Source organism: Ceratotherium simum, chromosome 2, assembly GCF_057802395.1.
Source record: "Ceratotherium simum simum isolate JZ-2026a chromosome 2, ASM5780239v1, whole genome shotgun sequence".
NCBI classification, from domain to species: Eukaryota; Metazoa; Chordata; class Mammalia; order Perissodactyla; family Rhinocerotidae; genus Ceratotherium; species Ceratotherium simum.
This window is the reverse complement of record NC_141901.1, coordinates 48,124,671-48,144,956: the sequence shown is the minus strand read 5'-3', so window position 1 is coordinate 48,144,956 and position 20,286 is coordinate 48,124,671. Positions and strand designations below refer to the sequence as shown.

Genomic DNA, 20,286 nt, shown 5'->3' with positions numbered 1-20,286 from the left:
GATCTCACTGGACTAAAATCAAGGTGTCAACAGGGATGCCTTTTCTTCTGGAGGCTCTAGGGGATGATCATCTGTTTCTTTGCTTTTTCCAGCTTTTAGAGGCCACCCACATTCCTTGGCGTGTGGCCCCTTCCACCATTTTCAAACTAGGAGAAGCAGGTAGAGTCCTTCTCACGTCACATCACTCTGACCTCCTTTTCTGCCTCTTCTATTTTTAAGGCCCTGCGTAATTCCATGGGGCTCACCTGGACAGTCCAGGATACTCTCCCCATCTCAAGGCCCTTAACATAATCACATCTGCAAAGTCCTTTTTGCTACAATGTAACACATTCACAGGTTCTGGGGATTTGAACGGGAATGGTCTAGGAGGGGGGCATTAATCTACCTATCAACACCATTAACTCAGGTGCCAACTAATATTGGAACTAAAAAAATATCTTTTCTAGTTTCAACAATTTAGTAAAATTAAGACACTACCTCAAGGTGCAATCTAGAACAGCACATCAAGACAAAGCCACATTAGAACTCTAGAAGTGCTCCATGGATGACCGTGTTATTGCACATGCACTATTCTCTTTAGAGTAGTTGTTTTGTTTTGTTTTCAGATGAGGTTTTTCCCCTCCAAAGGCTGACCTTGATTGTAGAAATCTCATCTGAGGCGAAGAGCGCGTGGTGAGGGAGGAAAGGTGGCAGTAGAGTTGGTGCAGCCGGCCCCCACTAACCTTTGACTGAACTTTCAGCTAGGTCTAAAGTGGGCAGATGGGGTGGGTTTCTTTGGACCTGCCCTTGCCTGAACATAGGGATCTTTGTGGCCCTACCCCAGGGGACCACGAGGGGGCATCATGGTCCTTCTCTTGGAACTTGCCTTGTAAAGAAGCAGGCACTGGGATATTCAATGTGTCCTGGACCTTGTGAGCCAGATGTTGGCCCTGAGTGTCCAGAGCCTCCCTGACTTTTGGTCACACCATCCAAAAGGGGTTGGGCTTGGCCTAAGGCCCGCGCTGCCCGGGCCTTGGGGGGTTGGCTGTGGAGGCTGAGCACCTCAGGTGGAGCCATCTTACTCTCTCCTCCAAAACAGGTTCTGACCAGAGAGAAATGTATTCATGCTTCTCCTGTTGGAGGAAAGTATTTCCTCATCTTCCGCTCAGACTGAGGAAGCCCTTTCCTATGTTGAGCTGCTTTGTGTGTGTGTGGGGGGGGGGGTTGGGGGTTGGGGCAGGAGGAGCAGGGAGAGCGATGAGGAGTGGCAACAAAAAAAGGCTGGAGAGCAGAAGACTGGGGAGGATGGGGAGGAGGAGAAGGAAGAGGAGGCAGCATGAAGAGGTGAAGAGGAGGAGGCCCAGAGCTTAAATACCAAGGTGGTTCTGGTCCCTGGCCCCAGAATGGCAGCTGCTCTCTCTGCATCTCCCCCAACCTCATCCTGGACACACACACACCTGTCCCTTGTCTCTCATCCTCTAGCACAAGAACAGCCTCTCATCCCTGCTCCCATCGTTTGATTCTGGGGATTCTTTCCTTTTTCACCGGGTCTCCCCAGAGCCAGACACAGGTTCCTCACCTGCAGCCAAACCCTTGTCTGTGGTTCTGGAGAGTCCAAAGCACAGAAATCTCCCAAGAGAAAAGGAAGCGCAGGCTGTGTGGGGTCACAGGGTCACCCTGCAGCATATGAATCCTGCTGTCCCAGGTCATTCTAGGTTGATATTTGTGAACATGTCTAACTGGTTCAAAAGAAAATCCAAGAAGATCCTTGGTCCAGGTCATTCTCACATGTAGTAAATTATGCTATGAAATCACAAACCAGGTGATCAATCCTCATTCTAAAGTCACAGATCAGCCTTAACAAGGGGAAAGCAGCTTGTGAGTGCCAACTACAGGAAATGAACAGAACTGGGGCAGGTCCCAGAAATGTCTCTGTAGGCGAAGCTACTTAGGCCAATGGCTAAGTAATGCCCTGTATTTGTCAGCTGGGGCTGCCATAACAAAATACCATAGGCTGGGTCACTTAAACGGAAATCTATATTTATTTTCTCACAGTTCTGGAGGCTAGAAGTCCAAGATCAAGACTGGAAGTTCCCACCAATTCAGTGTCTGAAGAGAGCTCTCTCCATGGCTTGCAGATAGCCGTGCTCTTGCTATGTCCTCACCTGGCCTTTTCTGGGTGCTTGTGCTGGGAGTCTTTTCCGGGAGCCCAAGCTTGCTGGTATCTCTTCCTATAAGGACATTAATCCTATCGGATCAGGGCCCCATGCCTATGACCTCATTTAACCTTACTTTCTTCCTTAAAGACCCCTTCTCCAAAAACAGCCACATTGGGGATTAGGATTCAACATATGAATTTTGGGGGGACATAAACATTCAGTCCGTAACACCCTCCGCAGCCTACTCCCCCATGAAGGTGTTTGTAGCTCCCAGCTCTGTTTCCTGGGAACGTCCCACGAACTGGATCCTCAGATTCCTCTCCCCACAGACTTTCTCCTTCATTCTCCTATTCAAATGCCTCCACACTGGCGTTTGCTTGCGTGGTCTGTCTTTATATTTTCCCTTTCATTCTTTTCTGTTTTGTAACACTGTACATGTAATATTGAAACATTTTGTCAAATGACGAGACCCCCTCATAATTTCTGCAATAATAAACACGAAGCAGATTTTATCGCTTATGGAAGTAAGGGAAAGCTGTGCTGATCACGCACAGTGTCTCTGAGCAGCCAGACTGCTGATCTTATGTACAATTAGGGGAAGTGTGGAGTTCAGGGTCTGGTGAGCGCTGGAGACATAAGAGAGTTGGTGTCAGCTGTTGACTGGCTGGCACTCTAGAGCTGTGAACTGAGTTGCTTTCAAGTGGCTGATCTCAGAAGTGAGGGGCCAGCACTGACCGATGTGTTTGCAGAAATGCGTTCACTGAGGAGAGTGGCTGTGGTGGCAGAATAATGCTTCCCCAGAGATGTCCACATGCGAATCCCTGGGATCTGTGAGTATGTTACTTCACATGGCAAAAGAGACTTTGCAGAGGTGATTAAATTCAGGATCTGAGGGCGGGGGTTCATCCTGGAGGGCCCAATGTAATCACAGGGTCCCTATAAGTGAAAGAGGGAGGAAGGAAAGTGAGTGTCAGAAGTGTGCTGTGAGGATAACTGGATCAGCCATGGCTGCTTTAAAGATGTAAGGGGGCTACGAGCCAAGAATCTGGGCCTCTTCTAGAAGCTGGAACAAGGAAAGAAACATTCTCCCCCAGAGCCTCCAGAAAGAAACTCAACCTTGCTGACACGTTGATTTTAGTGCCATGAGGCTCATTTTGGACTTCTGATCTTCAGCACAGTAAGATAATAAATTTGTGCTGTTTTAACACACTAAGTTTGTCGTAATTTGTTGCAGTACCAATAGAAAGCTCCTACAGGGTCATTGATGGATTAAGATGATTTAAAACTAGTTCTGGTGGCTATTTGTTACCATGGCTTTAGAACAATTACTCTGTTCCCAGAGATGTGAACTTGAACGCTTTTCAGTTCTCATTGTAAATAATTTAAAAGATACAGGATGTTGTACCAACCATCCCCATACAAAGAGTCTAAGCCCTCACCCTCTGCTCAGGGCATTATAAATGTCAAGTACTATCCAAGGTTGGGTTGTGCATAGGTGCATGCTTGGGGCAGGGTTGGGGGAGCTTCCTCACTGGATTTATAATGTTCTCCACAAGGCTGGCTGCAGAGTGTTGGGTACATGAGAGTCCTTTGTCACATCTAGGGCTATAGTCTCTGAACCCCCTCCCCACGTATGAGGAACTTCCCATGTTCTGAAACCTTAAGGATCACATACTTGCTTTCTCCATTTCCCTAGGGGCTAAGATGTGGGTATATTAGCAAGACATCACCAATCCCAGTCAGGAACAACTACTCCAGCTTTTGACAAGAGTTGAGAGACTCAAGTAACAGGCACTGGGGAAACTCATTCTGGCCCCTGCAACATAATACTCTCCCCACCTCAAGATCCTTAGTTATCACCATCCAGGGGCAGAGGGACTCATGGAACAATTGGTGGTGTCTAGTGTCCAGGGCCAGTGGCATCGCCTGTGCAAAGCCACCTGTCCAAAGCCACTCAGCAGGGGGCACTAATGTCCTTCACAGCCAGTTCCTGTCGCTCTACCCCCCTCCGCCTGCCCCTACGTCTGCCTGGGCCCGGGTGGGGGTCTCGTGGTGAGCACAATGGTTGAAGGCAACCAAGAACGGGAAATGGATGACTTCAGCCCAAGAGGCTGCGGTGTTACCTCGAGCTGAGCAGCTTTTGTGGCAGCGAGGAGCAGGCAGGGACGATCGTGGGCCTGGCCTTTGGGCATCGGAGTCCCCAGCTCACTTGGGCTCAGTGTCAACGCCCGGACCTTCCCAAAGACAAGACTCAAAGTCCCAGCGTGGGCGGGGTCGGACAGGCATTAGAATCTTTCAGCTGGGGTTGGATGGAAGGGGAGTATGTTCTGTTTCCTTGACAATAGCACAGGAACTCACACCAGCTTGTCTCCCTCTTGCGGTTGGTTAGCGCTTTCCTCTGTTAAGCGAAACGTTGGTGGCTCTGAGCTCATCCAAGGACAAAGCCTACCTTGTAATCGATCAAGGTCTTTCCACCTGCTTTTCTGTGTCCTGCAGTTCTCAGTTCCTCCCTGTGATCTTCTCTTTAAGGTCCCCCAGAATGGCCACCGAGCTTCTCTCAGCAAGCTGGTTCCTCCCGGTCTTTACCTGGTGCCCCACCTTCCTTGGGCCACCTAGACAGCTGCCCTCTCTTGTGTCATCTGCATTCTGGATTCCAGGACAACTGCCAGGGCCAGAGGTTGAAGGCTCAGGGGGACTCCCTTTAAACTGTGACATCAGAAATCAGGCTCTAAGTCACCACCAGCAACCTAGTCTCAACCTGGGTGTCGAGGTGCAACAACCTGACTCCAGTATTCACCACAGGATCTCAGGATGCCTCACCATTGATTTGTGACTGTTGTCTTTTTCTTCTTCTTTTTTTTTATATTCAATATATACACTCATATACAATACAATTCACCCATTTTAAATGTATGCTAAATGAAACAGAGTTGCTCAACCAGTACCATAATCCACTATTAGAATATCTCCTTCACCTTCTCAAATTCCCTCCAGCCATTCCACATACTTTGCTCCCTCCTTTAGCCCCAGGCAGCATTAACCTGCATTCTGTTTCTATAAATTTGTCTTTTCTAGACATTTCATATAAATAGAATAAGACAATATGTAGTGTTTTGTGTCTGGCTTCTTTCACTTAGCATAATGTTTTTGAGGTTCAGCCATGCTGTAGCTTGGAACAGATTTCTTTGCTTTTTATTGCTGAATAGAAATTCATTGTATGGATATACCGCATTGTGTTTCCCCATTCACCAGTTGATGGACATTTGAGTTGTTTCCAGATTTTTATTGCTATTATGAATAATGCTGCTATGAACATTTCTGAACAAGTCTGGTGTGGACCTATGTTTTCATTTCTCTCGGATAGATTTCTAGGCGTGGAATTGCTGGGTCATATGTAAGCTTACGTTTACCTTTTCAGAAACTGTCACAGTAGTTTCCAAAGTGGCTGTATCATTTTACATTCCCACAGCTCTCCATATTCTCAGCAACACTTGGTATTATTATCTTTTCTGAACATAATCACACTAGTTGGAAGTGGTATCTTGTTTTAATTTACGTTTCCTTAATCACTAATAACATCAAGCACCTTTTCATATGCTTGTGAACCAGTGGTCTTGAAAAGAGATTTTCACTTATTGAGGTATATGGGGTTCAAAATTGATTCGGCTTGAACTAAAAAGCCTGACTTATGGCCTATAAAACATATGCTGGACATCTGTTTTAACCATTGAAGAATGTACTCTCTTAAAACAAGAATGCATACTTCCCCTCCTATGCCTTATTGGTAATGTTCCTATTGGTTCCTTTTCCAGACATCAGGGTCATGTTGATCTACTAAATTGCAACTGAATACCTCCTTGAAACTTTGATGAATATGTATCCTAGGCATGTTTAATGTATGTTCTTTTTTCTAAAAAGCTATAAGACTGTATTGAAAACCATGCTTCTTTTGAACGCTTTCCTCATTTCTGGAAAAGGCCTTCCCAGATTATAATCCCCATCGTGGCTCAAATAAAACTCACCTTATCTCTCTTATCTATAGAATGGTTACTGGTTATTTTGCGACAGTCTTCTTTGGTAAAGTGCGAAGTCTTTCACCGATTTAAAAACTTGTGTTGCTTCTTCTTATTGAGTTTGTTGATGCAAAATATCTGGACTTACTCCCACTAAGGAAAGGAGAGAGGAACTACCTAGGGTCCCATGAGATCAAAAGACATTCTAAGGGGCTGGCCGTGGCGTAGTGGTTAAGTTCGCGTGCTCTGCTTCGACAGCCCCGGGTTCACGGGTTCAGATCCCAGGTGCGGACCTCCGTATCACTTATAAAGCCATGCTGTGGCAGGCATCCCACATATAAAGTAGAGGAAAATGAGCATGGATGTCAGCCCAGGGCCATTCTTCTTGAGCAAAAAGAGGATAATTGGCAACAGATGTTAGCTCAGGGCTAATCTTCCACACACACACACACACACACACACACACACACACACAAACACACAAAGCCATAAGGTCTGAGAGAATCCTAAGTGTTGGCTGAGATTTCCCAAGCTCAACTCAGAGACCCTACACTTTGAAGATTTGTTGGGTTTCTTATGTGTGGTCATAGGTGCACTAGCAGACAAAAGTTGACCCACTGAGCACAGAACTAGACAAAGAAACATAATATTACCTGGATATACCACATTACTTAATACCCTCACTGCAGTGGGCTCACTGAGAATGGGAATGGGCAATTGAAATGCCTGGTATTCAAAACAATTATGGGACAAAATGGAAAGTTTGGGTTAACAGTTTAAATTATAGTATCTTCAGATTGAATTTGATGGCAAGTAAAGTGCGGACTCCATGGAATAGTTTTCTAGGTTCTGCAAGTGGAAATGTGGGGCTAAGGGAGAATGTAACGATAGAACTCAGTATATAACTTACATAACTCAATACCTTTCACGCTTCCACAGTTTTTCTTTCATTTTTTCTGATCCCATGGTCCCACGCCTAAGTGTAACCATATTTGTAGCAAGGAAGTTGATATCAATACAAAATATACAAAATCGATACCATTAAATTTGGCATTGCATATTACTAATGCTACTTCAGGCTGGTTTATAACTGCATGTAGCCATGTTATGGCTAACCTTGAGTGCAGCCCCCTTATACCTGTGTGTATGTTTCTCCTTGGCCCCGTCTCTAGGTTAAGCAGGACATCTAAGCTGGCTCCATCACTGTGGGAAGGATGTAGGTCATAAATAGAAATGGGGGAGAGGATGGCAAAAAGAAGGCATGTTCATAAGTGGGTTATAATTCCACAGAGGATTGTGACCATGCTATTTCCAAGAATAATAGGCTTAGTGATCTCTCTGAAATCTGGCACTGACTAATGAGCAATGCTAGGGGAAACCATTGTACCTTTTCTCAGAGAAACAAAATCGAATTCCTGCTGATTTACAAGGTGCGTCTAAAAACTCCACCTAGACAATTTGGGCAAAAGAAAGAAACAGTGTTCCTTCTAGTTGCTTTCCCTTCAGTGGGGGATGCCCTGGAAAGAAAGAAAGGTATCCCAGTCCATTTTCCTTGTAAACAATTAGTGAAGAACCTCCTGGCAAAAACGCTAATGATAGTTACTACTGGGAGGTCCTTATCTATGGAATGCTTTCAGTGGGATGTATCTGGTCTGTGTAGAACTATAGAGGGAATCAAACCTGGAATCTGTGGACTTACGTGGCCTGGAAACTATCACACTGATTATGTAGGTATTGGCATAGGAGATGACCAAACACAGCTCCATTTTGTGTAAGTGATGACCTCAAACGTCACTTAGAGACCACATATGTTCAATCTGGGCCAGAGAAGGTCCTAATGTGGGGAGAAGCTTCTTGCAATTAGTGTCGCTGGCCTCAGACTTCTTGTTGCTCTGCTTGTGACAGAATTAATTTGATCCCTGAAAATGTGAGAAAAACTTGAAACTGGGTAAGATTTATGATTTTTGTGGCTCTGATTCAAGAATCAAATCTTTCATGTTATCTCCATTTTGGGTGGATGCGCTCTTATGCTATTCCCTGAGCTTTCTTAAAATAGTCATTGTTGGCCAAAGTCAAGCCAGGATAATCACTGTACAATGTGACTGGCAGATCACGGATTAAATATACAGTGGCCTTTATGGCCAAATTTGTTGCTAAAGTGTCTTCTCAAATCATGTACTGTTCTTTTGTATGTGGCCATTTGCCACTCTAAGCCCAAAGGTATATTTCCCTGCTACCTTGTGGTCACTGTCCTCAACTTCAGTCACTTTTAGCCTATAAATTGACGGTCTCTGTATCATCACATGATCTTAGCGGCAGAGAGATACTTACAGTTAGTTTAAGCGCATGAAGAGACTCTTGCTTCTCTGCAGACCAATGGAGTTGAGCAGCACTCTTTGATCTCAGTAAGTCATTTCAGATTTTTTCTAGAGAACAGGTAATTTTTCCATTCATGATAACATGTTTATACAGAATACAGACTACCTTAATTTAGTCTTATTGAGAAAGTGGGTCACATTATACAAGTAACTCAAAAATCAATCATCACTCTGAAAACTAGCTTTTCATCACTGAGAAAGTTTTGGCTAGGGCTTTACAGGTTCATAATAAGCTTGGTACACAATCACTCACCTATGGTATATGGCATTAAGGTTATTTTTAATAGCACTTCAAATAAATCAATGCAATATGACTTTAGTCAAGTTAGTTAACTATTGTTATGTTTTGATGACCTCAGTTTAAGTAGTACTTGTACAACTCTTCTTTTCTGCCACAGAATGTACTTTTGAGCTCTCTCACACAGCAATATCATCCCTCAGTTTGTATGGAGGGTGTGAGGGAGGTAGGACCCCAACTTCGAAAAGTAGTCTGCCCAGCAGAGTGATGTGAGCATGATGGTGGAGTGAGTTGTTCCCTTTGTCTCTCTCCTCTAAGTTACAACCAGTGGGATATCCATTGATCAACAGAGTATTCCTTACACAGCACAACAGGATGCCTAAGAGATCGAGGCATCTACACAGCTAAAGGTGGGTGGACTGGAACCCCAGGAGGTAGTGGAACTAGGGGAGCAGCCCCCCCATAGCAGCCATCCAGGGCATGGATCTCCACACTGGCCCACAAGCCTGCCAGAAAACAGGCGTGGCTTGCTCGTACAGTCTGGCAGGGGTGGAGAGTGTGGATTGGATCACTCCTTGCCCATATCCCAGAAGATTTAGGATTTGCACCCACTAGTAGTCCAGCAGGGGCAGAGGGTGGGGATTTGATTGCTCTGTGCCCATCTACCAGAAGATCCAGCATGCACACCCCCTCTCCCTCAAGGCAATGGCCAGGTGTTTCCAACAGTGGGGATAGTACACAAAACTCAGATTTACCCAGCTGAAGTTGGGCGCTTTGACCAGGTTTTTAAAAAGAAAAAACAAGTTAGCACTAGAGACCAGAGGCTGCACAGCAAGCAACAAGACAACCTTTACCTGCTTAGCTCCTAGTCCCCTCTAGCAGTGGCAGGTGGAATCTGGGACCGGAGACTTCAGGAACCACAACAGAGCCGGTAACCCAGCCCCAAGTGGAAGCATCCCCTACACCACCTCCACTAGAAGCAGGGGCTGTACACAATTCCCCAGATCCCTGGGCCCCCAGTAGTGATAGTGACACCACGAGCCAAGTACCCCTGGCTGTGATACAACCAGCACCCCAAGACAACCCAGGAAGAGCAGCACAGGTGGTGCACAGGACAGTAGCAGCTGAGCCTGTGGAGAGCCAGTGGAGAAACATGAGACTCAGGTGACCAGAGAAGCAGTAGAAGTCCTCGCCACCTGACAACCCTGGTGGCAACACCTGAGACTAAAGTGAAAGCACCAGCAACCCCGGAGGCACAAGCAGCACAAGGAGAGCACTGACAATGTCCCTGGCAGAGGCACTAGAGGGTGGAAATTGTAGGCTCTCAAATACAACCAGAAGCAGCCCAGAACTAGAGTAACAAAAGTTGTACCCAAATAAGAATGGGGGTTACTACCAAAATTGCACCAGCAGAGGACCAATTCATCAAACACCATGAAGAGCTGCAGTAACAGGGCAGAACAGAAGGAGAAGGACAGCTCTCCAGAAACCAAACTTTAAGTCACAGAACATTATAATCTGACTGACAGAGAATTCAAAATTGCTGTCATAAACAAATGCAATAAGTTACAAGAAAAGTCAGAAAGTTCAATGAGTTCAGGAATAAAATTAATGAACAGCAGGAGTACTTCCCCAAGGAGATTGAATCTCTATCAAAACAAAACAAAACAAAACAAAAAACAAAACGGAATCTCTGGAGATGAAGAACACAATAAGTGAGATGAAAAATAATGTAGAAAGCATTATCTGAAATTAAGAGCTGACATTATGGAGGACAGAATTAGTGAGCTCGAGGATAGAAAACTAGAAAAGGGTCAGGTGGAGGAAGAGAGGGAATTATGAATTTTAAATAATGAGGAACATCATGAGAAACACCTGACTCAATTAGGAAAAGTGACATAAGGATAATAGGTATCCCAGAAGGAGAAGAGAAGGAGAAAGGAGTGGAAAGCTTGTTCAAAGATATAATAGCTGAGAACATCCGAAACCTGGGGAAGGAACTGGACATGCAAGCACATGAAGCTAACAGAACTCCTAAGTATCTTAATGCAAAAGGACCTTCTCCAAAGTATATAATATTAAAACTGTCAAAAGTAAATAGCAAAATAAAAAATATTAGGGGCAGCAAGACATAAGAAAATAACTTACAAAAGAACCCCAATCAGGCTTTCAGCAGATTTCTCAGCTAATCCCTGCAGGTTAGGAGAGAGTGGAACGAGATATTCAAAATACTGAAAGCTAAAGTTCGTCAGCTGAGAATACTCTATCTAGTAAAATTATCCTTCAAATATGATGGAGAAATAAAAGTCTTCCCAGTCAAACAAAAGCTGAGGTAGTTCATCGCCACTACTCCTGCATTACCAGAAACAGTGAAAGGACCTCTCCCATCTGAAACTAAAAAGCAAAGGTTTACAAAACCTTGAGCAAGGAGATAAATAGAAAATTGAAGCTCTATATAAGAATAGGTTAGTAAACATGTAATTATAACATAAAAGATAAAAGGAAAGAAAGCGTCAGAAATAACTATAACTAATACAATTAGCTCACAAACTCACAACACAAAAAAGAAGAATCTGTGATAACAAAAATGTAGACAGGGAAGAGGAAAAGGACAGAACCTGCATAGTCTAATGGAGATAAGAGGCTATCAGAAAACGGACTATCTGATCTATGGAACCTTCTACACAAACCTCACGGTAACCACACACATAAAATATCAGAGCAGGGTGACAAAGCATAAACAAAGAGAAAACTGATAAAAGCACCACAAAAAACCACCAAACTGAAATGGCAGACATAAATATAAGGAAAAAGAAACAATGGAAAGATAGAACAACTGGAAAACAAAAGATAAAATGGCAGTATTAAGCCCTCATATATCAATAAATGCTCTAAATGTAAATGGATTGAATTCATGAATCAAAAGACACCAAGTAGCTGGATGGAGTAAAAAAGCAAGACCCAACAATATGCTGCCTCGTGGAAATACATCTCAGCTTTAAAGACAAACATAGGCTCAGAGTGAAGGGATGAAAGATGATACTCCAAGCAAATGGCAAGCAAAACAAAGCAGGTGTAGCTGTACTTACATCAGATAAAATAGACCTCAAGACAAAAAAGACAAGAGACAAAGATGGGCATTATAGAATGACAAAGGGGACATTCCAACAAGAAGACATAACACTTATTAATATATATGCACCTAACACAGGAGCACCAAAGTATATAAAGCAACTATTAACAGACCTAAAGTGAGAAATTGACAGCAACACAATAATAGTAGGGGATCTTAACACCCTGCTTACATCAATGGATACATCATCCAGACAGAAAGTCAACAAGGAAACAGTGGACTTAAATGAAACACTAGACCAAATGGACTTAATAGATATATATAGAACATTCCATCCAAAAACAGCAGAATACACATTCTTCTCATGTACACATGGAACATTCTCAAAGAGAGATCATATGTTGGCAAACAAAGCAAACTTCAATAAATTTAAGAAGATTGAAATCATATCAAGCATCTTTTCTAGTCACAATGATATGAAACTAGAAATCAACTACAAAAAAGAGGCTAGGAAAGTCACAAACATGTGGAGACTAAACAACATGCTACTGAACCATTGGATCAAGGCAGAAATCAAAATAGAAGTAAAAAAGGTACCTGGAGACAAATGAAAATGAAGGCACAAATACCATTCTTATGGGTGGTAGAAAAGTGGTATTAAGAGGGAAATTTATAGTAATACAGGCCTACCTCAACCAGCAAGTAAAATCTCAAACAAGTAATCTTAAACTACACCTAAGAGAACTAGAAAAAGAAGAACAAACAAAGCAGAAAGTCAGAAGAAGGATGGAAATAATAAAAATCAGAGCAGAAATAAATGAAATAGAGACTAAAAAAAAAATAGAAAGGGCCGAAGAAACTAAGAACTGGTTCTTTGAGAAGATAAACAAAATTGACAAACCCTTAGGCAGACTCGTTAAAAAAAAAAAGAGAGAAGACTCAAATAAACAAAATTAGATTGAGGAGAAATTACAATGGATACCACAGAAATACAAAGGACTACAAGAGAATACTATGAAAAGGTATATGCCAACAAATTGGATCACCTAGAAGAAATGGATATATCCTTAGAATCATACAATCTCCCAAAACTGAATCAAGAAGAAAGAGAGAATCCAATAGACCAACCATAAGTAAAGAAGTTGAAACAGTAATCAAAAACTTCCCAAAAAACAAAAGTCCAGGACCAGATGGCTTCTCTGGTGAATTCTACCAAAACACTCAAAGAAGATTTAATACCTATCATTCTCAAACTATTCTGAAATATTGAAGAGGACAGGCTGCTTCTTAACTCATTCTACGAGGCCAACATTACCCTGATACCAAAACCAGACAATGACAACACAAAAAAGGAAAACTAGAGCCAGCCCTGATGGAATAGGGATTAAAATTTGGCACTCTATCCCCTTCGATGGTCCAGGTTTGGTTCCCAGTCACAGGACCACACCACTCATCTGTCAGTTGCCATGCTGTGGTGGTGGCTCACACAGAAGAACAAGAAGGACTTACAACTAGCATATTCAACTATGCACTAGGGCTTTCAGGAAGAAAAAAAAAATAGGAAAACTACAGCCCAATATGACTGATGAACATAGATGCAAAAAACCCTCAACAAAATATTAGGAAAGTGAATACAAGAATACACTAAAAGGATCACACACCGTGATCAAGTGTGATTTATTCCAGGAATTCAGGGATGGTTCAACATCCTCAAATCAATCAATGTGATATACCACTTTAGCAAAATGAGGAATAAAAATCACATGATCAGGCCGGCCCAGCGGTGAAGCAGTTAAATTCATGCACTCAGCTTCGGTGGCCTGGGGTTCGCAGGTTCAATCCCAGATGCAGACTGATGCACTGCTTGTCAAGCCATACTGTGGCCTTTTCCCATATAAAGTAGAGGAAGATAGGCACAGATGTTAGCTTAGGGCCAATCTTCCTCAGTAAAAAGAAGAGGATTGGTAATGGTTGTTAGCTCAGGGCTGGTCTTCCTCACAAAAAAATCAAGAAAGAAAGAAATCATATGATCATCTCAATAGACGCAGAGAAAGCATTCAACCAGATCCAATGTCCATTTATGGTAAAAACTCTCAATAAAATGGATATAGAAGAAATGTACCTTAACAATAAAGGCCACATATGACAAACCCACAGCCAGTATCATACTTACCAGTGAAAAACTGAAAGCCATTCCTCTGAGGACAGGAACAAGACAAGGGTGCCCACTCTCGCCACACTTATTCAACATAGTACTGGAAGTTTTGGCCAGAGCAATTAGGCAAGAAAAAGAAATAAAAGGGACCCATATTGGAAAGTGAGCAGTAAAACTCTCACTGTTTGTGGATGACAAGATTCTATACAAAAAAACCCAAATAGCCAAAGCAACCATGAGAAAAAAGAACAAAGATGGAGTGATCACAAAACCTGACTCCAAAATGTACTACAAAGCTATAGAAGTCAAAACAGAATAGTACTGGCACAAAAACAGACATACAGATAAATGGAACAGAAGTGAATCCCTAGAAATAAATCCACACATCTAGGGACTACTAATCTTCGACAAAGGAGCCAAGAATCTTCAGTGAAAAAAGGAAAGTCTCTTTAAAAAACGATGTTGGGAAAACTTGACAGCCGTGTGCAAAAGAATGAAAGTAGACCATTATCTTACACCATACAGAAAAATTAACTCAAAATGGATTAAAGACTTGAATGTAATACCTGAAACCATAAAGCTCCTAGAAGAAAATATAGGCGGTACATTCTTTGACATCAGCTTTAGCAGTATCCTTTTGAATACCACGTCTGCTCAGGCAAGGGGAACAAAAGAAAAAATAAACAAACAGGACTACAGCAGACTAAAAAGCTTCTGCAAGGCAAAGGAAAGCATGAAAAAAACAAAAAGACAACTCACCAACTGAGAGAAAATATTTGCAAATCATATATCTGGCAAGGGGTTAATTTCCAAAATATATAAAGAACTCATACAACTCAACAACAAAAAAACAAACAACCTGATGAAAAAACACGCAGAGGATATAACGGGACATTTTTCCAAAGAAGATATGAAGATGGCCAACAGGCATATGAAAAGATGTTCAACATCACTAATTATCAGGGAAATGCAAATCAAAAATACAATGAGATTTCAACTCATACCCATCTGAATGGCCACAATCAACAAAGCAAGAAATAGCAAATGTTGGATAGGATGTGGAGAAAAGGAAACCTTCATACACCACTGGTGGGAGTGCAATCTGGTGCAGCCACTACGGAAAACAGTATGGAGATTTCTCAAAAAATTAAAAATAGAGATACCATATGATCCAGCTATCCCACTACTGAGTATTTATCCAAAGAACATGAAATCAATATTTCAAAGAGACTTATGCATCCCTATGTTCATTGCAGCATCATTCACAATAGCCAAGACGTGGAAGCAACCCAAGTGCCCATCAACGGACGAATGGATAAAGGAGATCTGGTATACATATATACAATGGAATACTACTCAGCCATAAAAAAGACAAAATTGTGCCATTTGCGACAACATGGATGGACCTTGAGGGTATTATGCTAAGCGAAATAAGCCAGACAGAGAAAGAGAAACATCATATGGTTTCACTCATATGTGGAAGATAAAAACACTCATGGATAAGGAGAACAGATTAGCGGTTACCAGAGGGGAAATGGGTGCCAGGAGGGTGAAAGGGGGAAAGGGGCACATACATATGGTGAGGGATAAAATCTAGACTACAGGTGGTGAACACGATGCAGTCTATACAGAAATTGAAACATAATAATGTACACCTGAAATTTACACGAAGTTATAAGCCAATATGATCGCAATAAATTATTGGAAAAAAAAGTAATCTGCCCCGTCCTTCCTTCACTTAGTCATGAATGCTTAGCGGAACACTTGAAGGTCGTGGCCATTGTGCCCTTGTGAAACCCCCAGCCTAGCCAATCCCAGCAGAGTTACAGAGAAACACATATCAGGGGGACGTCCCACATTTCAGGCTCACAGACCATGGGTAGGATGTAGGTTAGAAGATGACTCTCTCTCACACCTCACCTCTCTTCCTGACCCCAGCTGCTGTGCCACTAAACATTATTGTACATATGTGACATATATCCTTTCCACTCCCAGTCATAGCCTATGTTTTCCCATGTACATCAGAGAAAAACAACCACAGGTCAATGGTATGTGCCAACACAGGCAGATCCAGCCAGTGTTCCATAGAAACTGCCCTTGCATCTAATCCTGTCCGAAGGCAAATAAAATTAATATCATTAGATTTACTACACGTATTCAAGGAGATACATGTGAAATTCTTAAATGCCTTTGCCAAGCAGGAAAGAGATCCTATGGACTTATAATGAAATTCATAAGTTACAGGTACAGAGTTCAATTTTTACAGAAACTAAAAAGTAAACAAACTACATATAACAACGAAGGACGAAGTAGGGAGACAGGGATGCCAAAATTGACTTCCCTGGGTTCTATGAAACCCATTATGTTGTTGTGGAGGGAAACTGAGTCAACATTATAATGGGATATGTTAAGGATAATACGAATATGCCATTGGGATAAATATCCTTTGGCTAAATTAACTAGTCATAAACTAAGTAGAGTATTATTCTCAGATTGACTCCACACTCTCCAAAGGGTATGAAAGATTGGAAAAGACTACTAGAGGAATATGTAAAATTTTACATTTTTCTTTGAGGAAAAGCACCAAGGACGATTCCAATTGAAACAGATTGATGAATGACCTCAATAGAGTCCTCAACAAAAGAATGAAGGAAAGCAGCTGAGAAATATTGCTGCCTTGATGTCTTTTTTGGCACATGCAAGACTGAACACGGAGAAATTTTCAGTTTTTTGAGTGTGTTTGGAAGGATCAGCCAAGGGAAAGCCAACAAGAGAAAGGGGCTGCTGAGAAGGATGGTCTCCTTCAATGGAGACCTTCAGACAGGAGCTAACAGCCTTGGAGCTCTGGCATAGGGAGCATTCTTCTTTGTGGTCAACAACTCTAAGGTGATGTGGGGCCTGATGAAGCTTCCTGACTTGCAAAGTATATCTCAGGAGACTTCATTTCAATGGGAAGATAAGAATCCCAGCCTCCTCACCTCCAGCATAATTAAAAAACACCTTTCTTTTCAATTGATAGATTCTTTGCTTGTTTGTTTGTCTTCTCACACACTTGGGGACCCTCCACTTCTTTCTCATGGCTGTATCTTTCCTTGTCTCACTCTCACAGTCAACTCCACGGCCCATACGGCTGAAGAAGCTGTTATCCGGATGCCATACAGTAGGGCTGACTCTTCACTTAGGAGCTGTCTTTGTGCTGCCAGGTTTGGATAGAACCTCTTAAGTGACCTGATTTCTTTAAACCATTATCTCACTTCAGCTCATCCACATGAATTTGGAGAAAACTGGGTCATTGATAAGATGTTTAATGCATCTCTTCCTCATGTCTCCCCATAGAAGAGGCAGTAACCGTGGTCTTCAAGAAAATTTTCTCCCCCTGAGCACTGAGAACAACCAACACTAAGAGGAGAAGACATAAACCAAAGCTGGACTGAAAGACCTGAAGGCTCATATGGAGGAACCTCTTCTGGGCCCTCTGAGTAGGACCCCTTTCCCAGAGGAGGGAAGATTCTTGCCAAAGACCACCAGGGACAAAGGACTTGGTCTATAACTACTGAGTCCTTCTCCCTTGTTTGGTTGGCTGTATAGGTCTTTACTTTCAGGTAAAATACACGACAAATGTACACTGTTAAATTACACAATTCACATTATGACTTTAGTGGGCCCTATGTACTTTTGCCTTCCTTGGCATCCATAAAATATTAAAAAGTATATTTTACCACTGTGTTGCTATAAAGAAAATGCATTATTGTTATTATTATTATATGTTAAAATATTTTCTTTGACAAAAGAAAATTATTTTTCTTCTAATTTTAAAATAAATTAAAACATTTTCCTCTGCATACTGAGTGGATCCCTATGGCCCCTTGTGTGCCATCACGAGATGGAGGAGGAAGGGGAGGGGAATGGAGAGGCAGGATATGGAAGGAGTAGGAGGGGCAGATTAGCAGGAGGAAGAGGAGGAGGAGGAAGAGAAGGAGGAGGAGGATGGAGAGATGAACACCAAGGTGGTTCTAGTACCTGGCCCCAGGATGGCAGCCCCTCTCTCTGGAACTCCCCCTTACCCGATTCTGCACACACACGCCCTGCCGTGGTCTCTCATCCTCCAGCCTCCTTTCTTTCCACAAGAACAGCCTCTCATTCCTCTTCCCATGCCCTTGTTCTGGGGATTCTTTCTTTTTCCACTGGGTCTCCCCAAGTGTAGGCCCAAATCCTTCACCCGGAATGAGACTGTCCCCTCCCAGCTCCTGCCTTCACTTGCCCAACCCTGGTCTTGTGGTCCTAGAGAGTCCAAAGTGTAAAAATCTCCCAAGAAAAAAGAAAGTGCAGGCCAGGTCTCCGCATGGAGTCATGCGGTCCCCTTGCTGAATTGAATCCAGGCATCCCGGGTCATTCTAGTTGGATTTGTGAAGATATCACACTTGAATGGAGTGGGGAGGCTGTACACAGAAAACACACTGATTAGTACTTTAACATGTAACTTTGAATCTATATGTCCAATACATCGCATAGATTCAGTTTGTTTTACTCTGTTCATATGAATTTTATAATCTGCAAGCTTTGTGTTATAATTTTTTTTTTTTTACCTCAGAAAGTCTTGGACAGGCATAATACAGGACTCCAGAATTCCATTCCTTGATGTGAAACCCACAGCACCCAGGACACCTGCACAATAAAAACCATAGCCTCTTTGTGTGAAAAAGCCACAAACTGGAAACAGTCCAAATGTCCATCATCAATAGAATAGATAACTAAATTGTGGTATAGTTCATTAAAAATGGAGGAATCACTGCTGACTATTAAATCCATAAGTTTTAGTAAAAGAGGGAGACATAAGAGAATATATACTGTATGATTACAAATTAAAACCCAGACCTGTGAGGAGTGCTGAATAAACAAAATTATAAAGTAAACAAGGAATGGAACATCATGAAAATAAGATTGTGGTTATTGCTGTGGACAAAGAGGAAAATGTGATCAGGAAGGGGCACGTGGGAAGCTTCTGGAAGCCTCATATGTTCTAGGTATTGACCTAGGTGGGGGTTATGTTAATTTATACCCATTCATTGAGCTGTACATTTATGTTTTCTGTAGCCTTCTGCATACTGTGTTACACAATTAAAGAAACAATATCATTCTGTCAACGCAGATCATACTGGGAAGCACAAATGTGCTAAGTGAGCGGCTGGGGTATCTCAATCTGCACAGCACTAGGACTTGTGGGATATTATTACATCCATATGACCCACGGGGAAAGCCTAAGCGGTGGACCCTGGTCCCAACCAGACAAGTGGTGGCACCAGGACTGGATGAGGCCCCGTGTGACAGACACAGTGCTGGCAACCACAGCCTTGACCTATTACCCCTGGACCAACTGCGGGTATCTCTGAGGAGCTTTGAATCCAGTACATTCTGAGCCATGAACTGAGATGCCAAGCTTTATTTGGGGGTGGGGGCTCAGAGAATTGTCCTAACTCGTAGGGCCTTTCTAAGCAGGAAGTGTGTGTGATCACCGTGGCAGAGAAGAGGACCTCCCGGTTACTCCCAGGCATTTTGTGGGTTCATAGGGCAGAGCTCCTCAAGGGCAGGGTGGCCCAAGCATTCCAAGTATCTCAGAAGCCTGTAGAGAGGAAATGCCCAAATGCAGAGGTGAGGGGACAGTGGCCTCCAACAGAAGTCAACAACCCGGAGAGAACAGTCAGCCAGAGAAGAGGCAGAACCTACAGAAGACGGCCTGAGGATCCCAGCATCAGCTTTCTCAAGAGTCCCTAAAAGCTCACCCTTGACGTAAGCAGGTGGGCAAAAAACACACACAAACACACTCACTCATAGAGCAACAACAAAAGAAAAAAATAGTTGAGGGGCCGGGCCCGTGGCTTACTGGTTAAGTATGGCACATTCTGCTTCGGCAGCTGGAGTTCGTGGGTTCGGACGCCGGGTGTGGACCTATACCCCTCATCAGTCACATTGTGGCAGTGACCCACACACAAAATAGAGGAAGACTGGCACAGATGTTAGCTCAGGGCAAGCTTCCTCAGCAGAAACAAAAACAAAAACAAAAACAAAAACAATAGTTGACAGTAACTAACAAAGCAACAGACAGTAAGGACACCAGACCTGGCCAAAGTTCTTTCTCCTCTAGAGTCTGTGGCAGACCTTATGAAATAAGCAGGAGAGAACCTCACTGCCCACAGCACGAGGTTAGCAGTAGAGCTAGAGTGGTAAATTTGGAAGGAAGGAAAGATTGGGGGAAAACTCTCATTAAATCCCAAACAGGACAAAGTCTGTGCA

General features: G+C 42.9%; 1 long non-coding RNA gene across 2 annotated transcripts; it reads right to left on the bottom strand.

Moving 5' to 3' along the window:
• Positions 1-7,647: 7,647 nt before the first annotated feature.
• LOC147918005 (uncharacterized) lies at positions 7,648-20,016 on the bottom strand. Of its 2 annotated transcripts, none has more exons than XR_015549041.1 (3): positions 19,877-20,016; positions 18,582-18,660; positions 7,648-8,577 (listed from the first exon to the last, which is right to left on the bottom strand). It is a non-coding gene; the product is annotated as an uncharacterized LOC147918005 (long non-coding RNA). The 2 variants fall into 2 exon arrangements; XR_015549045.1 differs by lacking the exon at positions 7,648-8,577 and adding an exon at positions 18,027-18,434.
• Positions 20,017-20,286: the final 270 nt, after the last annotated feature.